The sequence below is a fragment of the Egretta garzetta genome, unplaced genomic scaffold, assembly GCF_000687185.1.
Source record: "Egretta garzetta isolate BGI_Z169 unplaced genomic scaffold, ASM68718v1 scaffold706, whole genome shotgun sequence".
Taxonomy (NCBI): Eukaryota; Metazoa; Chordata; class Aves; order Pelecaniformes; family Ardeidae; genus Egretta; species Egretta garzetta.
In genome coordinates, this window is record NW_009260015.1 from 164,269 (window position 1) to 173,792 (window position 9,524).

Sequence of the window (9,524 nt, forward strand, 5' to 3'; positions counted from 1 at the left end):
GCACTAACATCTTTACTTTTTTCAGTCCTTAATGCAATTTTCTTCTGCAAGTTTTCCTACATGTTTTACCGAACCTGTAAAGCAGCATTTCTTTTGTCTTGTTTCACAGCTGGCACCTTGTCACTTCATTTGACACCATTCATCACTGCATCAGAGAACTAAACTGTCATTTTTCATCTTCTCCCTTCAGGCCCCAGTAATGATGTTTAGACCCACCCAGCCATATTTCCCAGATAAAAGAACCCTACCAATTCTGCTGTCCCTCACGTGAAAGCTGTTTAAAGTTACCACTGCTTCTCCCCAGTTCTACTGTAACCCCTGATAGGACAGGATACACATAGCTTGCAAAATAAGTTTACAATAGCAGGATAATAGCATGGCAGCCCAGAACATTTTTTATGCTTTGCTCCTTTCCAACTAACAACATTTGTAGCCTTTTCCCCCCACCAACTGCAATCAGGCATTGAGTTAAAAATTTCAAAGAATTATCAGAAACTGCAGGTTCTCATTCTAACTGCTCCCAGACTATTGTTTCTCTTCCCATGGTTTATTACTTCCGTTTGCACTGGACTTCATTTGCCACTTCATTATCCAGTCACTCAGTAGCTTGAAGTCCTTCTACACTTTCTACGTTATTCTGAATAACCCCATACCCATAGAATATTTCATCATTTAAACTTACCATCTTTTGTACATGACTGCAAGATTTTGCCCCTTATCTTGTACAGTAGCTTAAATTTCTGCATGGGCCTCTGAAGCAGAGGGCCCCAGCCTTTAACGCTTTTTGCAACCACATTCTATTCTCTCCTTGTATCTGTACAAGAATTTACACACCCAAGTACCAAACAGGCTCAGGAACAAATGTGTCTGTAGTCAGCCAGTTGAGAGGAAAAAAAAAAAAGGTTTTACCTGCATCAGTTCCCCAAACCTTTCTGACTACACACACGTCCAACCTAGCACAAAGCAAGCAATGTTCAAAGGCTAGGCAAGGCTTGATCAAAACAGCCTAGAACTAGTTGTCTCAGCCAACAATCCTTTTCTTGGAAAGGACTCATCATTACAAAGTATTACAGTATTTAGATACTTCAAATTACATCCATGCACTCGATTTCGCATATTAAAGAGGTCAACAAGTTGCCGTGTGTAGCTCGAAGCACCTAAAGCAAATTCACTAGTGCTCCTTGAAACAGTTTAACAGTGTTTTGACAGGACTACTCTCTTCTAGAGGTTCAAAGGTTTTCTTTCCAGCTTTGTATCTGGTTTGATTTAAGAGACTAGAGAAAGCAGCTAAAAGGCACGAATGTTGGCTCTTCTTTTCCAGTACTTGAAAAAAGGTGTGAAAGATCTTGTATAGAATAAGCAAAGAGACAAATTCAATTCATTTATTAAACATAATCTAGTACAGATTTCTATTTAAAAAAATCAACAACTATTTTATAAAAAAGTTTTATATTAAAAAAGTCTTCAAAAGCATATGACATTCTTTCAAGCACAGAAGTTTGTCCCGTGACCCCATTCAAAATATAACAAAAATGCGTTGTGCGTCATTTTCTGGCACAAAGCACTTAAATGAGTCTATACATTGACTTACAGAACAGCCTAAATTCACACTAGCTACTTCAGACACTGAAGGATCTTGACCACAGTAAAGGTCCAGGCCAATAAAGCAGACACTTCTCCATTGTCCACATTGCTCTCTTTGTGGGAGATAGCACTGCCGAAGCGATGACTGAACAGCTCATGAAGTAACTCCTGCTGTGGCAGTTTATGGTTTATCTAACACATAGACTGAAAATAGGGTTAGTTATCACAATAAGCTGACACTTGGAGCTAGCTTAACAGTTGCTTTCCACATGGATAAGAAGTTCCTCTTCATGAAAACATTCCCTCAATATTTTTGATGGAGATTAAGTGGGAAGAGCTACTGTTTAAGTTGACTTCAATTAGCAAGCTGTAAGTTACTTAAAGTAGGTGATCGAAGCACCTTCTGGAAACACTGCACAAGAAATCACAAGCAATTCAGTGCAGACCAGCATAAAAACCACACGTGTAAAATGTCAATAACTTTCTTGACTGTCTTGACACAACTCTCTCCACTATAGCGGAGTACCAAAAAGTCACACCAACCATTAAAATAAAATTTCTGTTGCAAGTTGAAAATGCAAACTGAGATTAACTTCTTGCTTGCTAATTTTGAAGTTTAATTTTGAAATTTGATTTTAAAGTCCCACATTTTCCAGAAACTTGCTTTGAAGTCTTCCCTAAAGTTAGCCCCACAGCACCTTCCTACCATACCATTTATAGTTACTAACAAAATTAGCAACCTTTAAGTAACAATTTCCCCACCAGCTTAAAAACTTCTCTCCAATAACTTCTCATTGCAAAATACCCAGCAGATGTCTTGTTTTTCAGAAAAGCTTAGCCAATATAAAAATCTACTTTACCCCATTTAACTTGCACAACTAAGCTACACTGCACGTCATACAGCATGTCTGACCTACCTCAGCTTTACATCCTTTACTCAATACTGAACATGTTGTGGCTGTATTCTTAGTCAAGCATTAAAATGCAAAAAAAAAGAGTACTTAACGGCCCATACAATCCTTCAGAAGTTAGTGGGGAAGTCAGTAAAATGTGTCTGCATGATGAAATACGCTTCAAAATAGAAGTGCACTTTCACCATTTCTTGATGAGTTGATCTTGTGAAGCACTGAAAATGCTCGCTGATTTTTCACCTCAGGGTCTAGATCATAACCCTAGATATTCTCAAGCAAGACAGGCAGAAGACCTCTTTTTCGTCTGCTTAATGAATTAGTTTATAATTTATTATAGCAGGAGATTGCCATTCCTGTTGGCAAAGAATGCAGCTAACTCCCTCTGAAGGTAAACTACCTCAAACAGGCTGATTTGCAGGCCATGACAACTTACTATGCATAGTGTTGCATTTAACAAAACCAAAATCAGATTTCTGTTAGTTTTGACTTGCTTGTAACTCTTTCTAACGTCTTTATTAGAGGTTAGAAAATTTCAATGTTCATTTGGTGCCTCTGACTTCTGTATCTCCACAATGGTCCTACAGAAGGAAGAATCAGAAGAGTTAGGGAAAAAGGATGAGAAGAAGCTGGAGAATTAGGAAGAATAAAGCACTCTCCCTCTGGTTTCCAAGTGTCTTTTTCTTCAGTGGCACTGCCAGCTTAAGGTCATTCATACTCCTGTGCTCCTTCAGCTGTAACAACTGCTGTGAAACAACCCCTGTTAAGAAAAACTCCCTCGACAGAGTTCTTTTTTCAGCCATCTCAGTTCACTGATTTCTTTCACAGAATGGTTTGTCAGCACAACAGAACAAATGCAAACAAGCAACTTGGGACGTAAGCTCCCTCAACTGGCACTGCCAGACTGCATGACTGAACTATAGACAGCTTCATGGGCAATCCATGCAACTTCAGGAAATTACTTCCATAAAGGCTGTGTGATTCACAAATACTGCAGTAGAAACAGATGATGGCTACCCTATGAACACAGATAGTTTTTGGAAGCCAATTTAAAGATACTAGATTTTAAACAAGTGCCCAAAGCATATTAAGAGAATTTTAATCCACTGAGAGAACTCATGAAAGTGGGACCTACAGATAATCAATTTATTCCCAGTAAATACAAATCACATTGAAGGGAAGAAGAGTTTGGAGAGCCCAACAGATTTAGCAGAAGGGAATTCAGACTAGAAATCAAATGTAGAGCATCCTACTAAGACAACTCACATAGGTTTAGGATCTCTCAAAACTGGAAAATGCGTGTTACTTTTGTTACTTACAATTGTGTCTGAAGTTACAGGCAAACTACACTTCTATTAAACTTTAAAGAAAACTGAGCTATGAAAAAAGGTTGTAGAATACCTGCAGTCTGTTCTGCTCTCCTTAGAACAGTTAACATTGCACAGGGCTCAGAACACACAAAACTGAGGGCCGTTTCACACATGGCTTCTCAAACACAGCAGCTTGCTCCCCTCCCACCACTTCTGGAATGAGCTGACTTCCCCATAAGCTTTCTATGCAGTTTTCTTTCCCTTGGTATGGATTAATTTTCTGATACTTTAAACAAATTAAAGCACCCCACAGAAAGGTCTGGTGGCTAGACAAGCCAGGTAAGCAGCAAGCACTCACAGCCAGAAGGCATCAGAAAAGGGAAATTAATCTTTTCTGAGAGCCACAATCTTACGCAGTGCTAAGTAAACCATCTAACCAAGCCCAAGCCATGCTTCAGACACAGCTGCTAACCTGGGATTGGGATCCAGTACCTCCATTAGCAGCTGGAAAGATGCTGGATCCCAGCCACATGTTTCTTCTCATCTTTCTTGCATCTTCTGTGCCATTTATGAGATCTCATGGCAAAGATTATCTGGTCACTGTGTCAACCATACCTCCCTCCCTCAAATAAAAAGATTCTGCTGGGCCAAGATGACAGACTTAACAGGATACTTCCTCCACCCCAACCTGGGCCCAAACTTAGGATTAAAAAACCCAGAAAGTTCACTTCTCACAACAGCAACTTTGTTCCAACAGTCACTATTACAATTATAAATGAACAAGCTTTAATATTAGTAAATTGCCATGAATTTCTTTCAAGCAGAGGATCCAGTACAAATCTAGATTATAGACTATCTTTTTACACTGCTTCATGTAGCCAAATGAATATTGAGCTTCCAGTGTGCCATGTCATGGAGCATCTACAGGACATACTTTGAGCTCCTTATTTTTACACTATTTCATGTTCTGGTACAGCCAAAAGCCTAAGCCACATCAACTGCACAGAAGAAGGATAAAGGGACTCTAACCTGGGCATCCCTCAGCCTCGAAGAGCAAAGAGTAATGGTTGGAGGATAAGAAATACATTCTCAAAATTATTTTTTACAGTTGTTTAGGATAATGGAATAATTGAGGTTACAAGGGATCTCAGGAGTTCTCTAGTCCTGCTCATTGTAGCATCAGCCATGAGGCCAGACCTTGAAAGCCCCCAGTGATGCAGACCACAACCATCAGAATCTGTCTTATTTCAATGCATGTATTACCTCTTGTCCTCCTGCCATGCACTGCTGTGAAGAGACTAAATTCCATCTCCTCAATCTTCTCATAGGAGCTGGATGACTGCTGTTAGCCCTCCCTGAAGTCTTTTATTCTCCAGGCTGGGTCCCTCAGCCTCCTCCTGTAGGGCAAGTGCTCCAGTCCCCGACTGTCTTGGTGGCCCTCCACCGATCTCACCTAGGTTCATGTCTTTCACAGTACACCTAATGAGTTCTGTGTAGAAGGAAATAAACACTTCCCCTCAATCTCCTCGTTCTGTTCCTGTTCATCTAGCCCAGGATACCACTTGCTTTTGCTCACAGGTCACACTGCTGGCTTGTGTTCTGCCTTCTGTCTGTCAGACCCCCAGCCAATCTTGCAAAGCTGACCCTCAGCCCGTCTTAGCCTGGGGTTCTTCCTTCAGATGCAGGACTTCAGTTTTGACTCTGTTGAATTTCATGAGGTTCCTGTCAGCCACTTCCTTCAGCCTTGCTGAAGCTGAGGTAAGTGACATCCACCCCTCTCCCCTCGTCCACATATCCTGACATTTTTAACACAGAAGGCAGTCAGGCCATGATCTATCCTTGGTAAATACATACTGACTGTTCCCAGTCACCACCTTTTCATGTGTCCAGAAACATTTTCCAAGAAAACTTACTCCATGACTTCCCTAGTTACCAAAGTGAGGCTAACCAGCCTATGGTTTCCTGGGTTGAACCTTTGGCCCATTCTGAATATAGGTGTAACATTTGCCATTCTCTAATCATTACAGATGACCCCTGTTTTCCACAACCTATGATGGTAAAGAAGAGCCCCACAAGAACACACCACCATTATCTTGGTGCTCTTGAAAGCAGCCTGTCTGGCCCCACAGGCCCACATGAGTCAAGTTCACATGTTTGTTTGAACACGTGCAGCAAGTCAATTCACCCAAGCAAGCAATGCTTAACAAATCCATCACAGACAGAAGTCAAAAATATCATTTAAGGCAGAAAAACTTTGTCCTATCAATGACTTCAGGGCAACCACTCTATATAAGCTGGTCCTTGTCAGCAAGATGAGAAATTGCAATTTGTTTACTTCTCAGCTCTACCCAGTCAACCATAATACCACCCATGATGATCATACACTATTTTCACACAATACATTACTATCCCAATAGGGTTGTTGTTGGGGTGCTTTGGTTTTTGGTTGTTTGGTGGTTTTTTTTTTTAAACTTCTGAAAGAACCTCGCATTTTGGCTACGATTTTTGCTCTGAATTCTTCCATCTGGTTAGACACTCTAAAGAACTCCCTAGTAATCACACAACATCTTTCCATTAGTGGTTTTTTTAAGTAGCTCTATGCTTTCAAAACTATAGCCATCGCGTTACCTGGCAAAAGTAACAAGTTCTGCTTCTAAAAAAAAGTTTTAATAACAAGTAAGTGAGTCCCTGCAGCCCACTCAGCTGATTAGTAGACAGGTCTATGCATCTGCTGCATATTAGAAAGAAGTTTAGCCAGAAGATTGAGGGGCAATGATTATTTCCTTCTACACACAACTTATTAGATGGCATCCAGAATACTGTGTTTTCGTTCTCTCATCAACCTAGATGAGATTGGTGGAGGGCCACCAAGACAGTCGGGGACTGGAGCACTTGCCCTACAAGAGGAGGCTGAGGGACCCAGCCTGGAAACAAAAGACTTCAGGGAGGCCTAACACCAGCCATCCAGCTCCTATGAGATGATTGAGGAGATGGAATTAGTTTCTTCACAGCAGTGCATGGCAGGAGGACAAGAGGTAACACGTGTGTTGAAGACAGAGAGATTCTGGTGGGGGGGGGGGGGAGGTGTTCCCCAGCACATGAGGACAGTTCAAGAGGGCCCCAGGGTGATTGTGTGGTCTCCATCACCGGAGGCTTTCAAGGGCTGACTGGATAAAGCCACCTGGTCTGGCCTCATGGCTGATGAGCAGAGCTAGGGAACTCCTGAGATCCCTTGTAACCCAAGTCCATCTTTTGACCCTCCGAAGTATGACTGTCCTTAAGAAGACTGATTCATACTATTAAAAAGAGGCAGCCACCGGGATAAGTGCATTCTCATGTCCATAATACTACAATCAGTTGTGATGTTGGTTTTACTCACTTACATTCTCCCTCAACAAATACTAAATAACTAGAAGCGCTTTAATTCTATTTGATATGCACGGTGGAAGTATTAGTCTTAAAAAGATCGTTACAGAATAATATATTCCCCTACATATTTAGTATGCAAGAAAGAGGGTAAGGCAGTCCTGTACTGTAAGAGACATTTGTTTGGGATAGATCATGTGTTTGTACACAAAGAGAAGAGGCAGGAGGTAGTATCAGGGAGAGAACAACAGTATCAGGTTGCAATACACCTTTTCAGATCAGATCTTCCCTTAATTGCATACTTAGCAGCTCCCTGAACACAGCAACTGCCTTTTGGGTTTCTACAGTACCCAAACACAGGATGTCCAGGAACACCTAAGGGAGTATGGTAGGAGCAAGCACCAGAGCAGTGAAAGAGATAACGGACAACATGCTGACTTGCACTGGGAGGAAGGGGGAAGAAAATGCATTTCAAAGGTGATCAAAACCCCATGGAAATAGAATTTCCTTCTTTAAGGCTAGTCTACAAGAACAGCAACCTTCATAAGCACTCCACAGAAATAAATTAAAAATAACTCAATCTAAAACATAAATAATTATTATCCTCCAAGATATTTAGTGAATGAAATACATCCAGACTCATCAGGAATGCTCTCATTATTAGCTCTCTTCCTCTCAAAGAAAATTAAGCCTCTTAATTTCACTCCTCCATAGAGATTCTACCTTCCAGGAAGATACCATCAGCTTGAAATCTAGACTGTTCAAAGTGGAAACTCAACTAGTTTCAGTGCTTTTGGTAACAGGTATCACCCTGCCCAAGGACCCTCCAGCAATACCTGTGGTTTTATAATTCTTCTCCTGGTGTCTTTTACTCAAAGACACGCTTCCCCTCCATTTCCTGCAAGGAAGGCCTGTAAAGAAGGTGAAACCAACTCTGCAGCAAGCTCAGAGATCAACTACACAAAAAGGACTGTCAGTTCATAAACTAAGAGAAGATTCATACTGGCTTCTAGTCACACGTGTTTCTTCCCTCCACAGCTAGCACGAGGAGCACAAAATATGCTTTAAAGCAATTTTAGGTGCCTCTAGTGCTATACTCATTTACATCTATCTCCAGGGAATAGAGAATTTCACTCTCTACTAGGAAATGAACTGCAACTTATTTGTATTTGTTACAGCTGTTAACACAGGGAAGGACAAACATAACCATATTGGAGGCCAGCCTTGACACTAACTACCAGTGCATGTGTCTTTCACCTATTTAAAAAAAAAAATATATATGTATACGTCTACAACTGGTAGCTAGCCATATTAAGCCAACTTTTGAGAAGCAACCTATATCTGATTTCAAATTCCTCCCAGAGTAGAAAAGACAAGTTGTTGAGAAGCCACACATCTACATTTGATAAAAGAGTTAACTGCGGAAAACATTACTACATTATATTCCCAGTATAGATCCACATTTCACCAGCCTGTAGCTCCTTGCAAAGATCCTTCTCAATTTCACTACTTTATTAAATGCCTTCTTTCATATTTTCAATCTTTTGCTTTCCCTTATTCTCCTTCCACTAAAAAGCAATGAGCCTATTAACCTGCATTCTACTTCTATAGGAACTAAAGATATTTTTTTCTTCTTTTAACCTCAAATGCTTTCAAATTAATTGTAATTTGAGCTCTCAAAGAAGGGACAAACATTAACTTCTTAACTTTTAACAGTCTAATTACAGACCAAAAAACCACCCCCAAAACTAGAGAAACTGTTTTCTTACCAGGCCAAGTTTTTGACAGTTCAGGTATAAAGCATTGATCACTTTCCCTTATACTAAGTCAGGAGAAAATCATGCTACTATGTTTGGCCTTTTAAAGTCCCGAGCAGGGCCTAACTACCAGGAATTCAAGAAACAAGCGTAATGCTACACTGCTTTCCTGGCAGGCCCTTTCATTTAATAACGCAGGCCCCCTCATTTAAATAGCACCCAGATACTTCACGGGTGGATGATAGCCCCTAATATTTCAACGCAAATATCGGTGTCCAGAGCATCCGACATAGTACCATATTGTTCTCTTTGACTGCCTAAAGTATCGAGCCATTCTTCCCACGGAATTGAACTAGCAAAGAAAAGAAAACGCGTTATTGCACATCCTTTCCGCCAGCAACAGTTACCGTATTTTAGTGGACTAAAAACGTTAAGCTTCTAAGCACGGTGAGCTCGCCTAGCTTGACAAGAGACTAAGAGGCGAGGCGTTGCGAACAGACAAACAAAAAAAGAAACCAAAAACAAAGTTACCAGCGCGCACCACCACCACCACTTTTGTGCTGCTCTCTTCGCCCCCGAGCGAACGCAGCCTCCCCGGG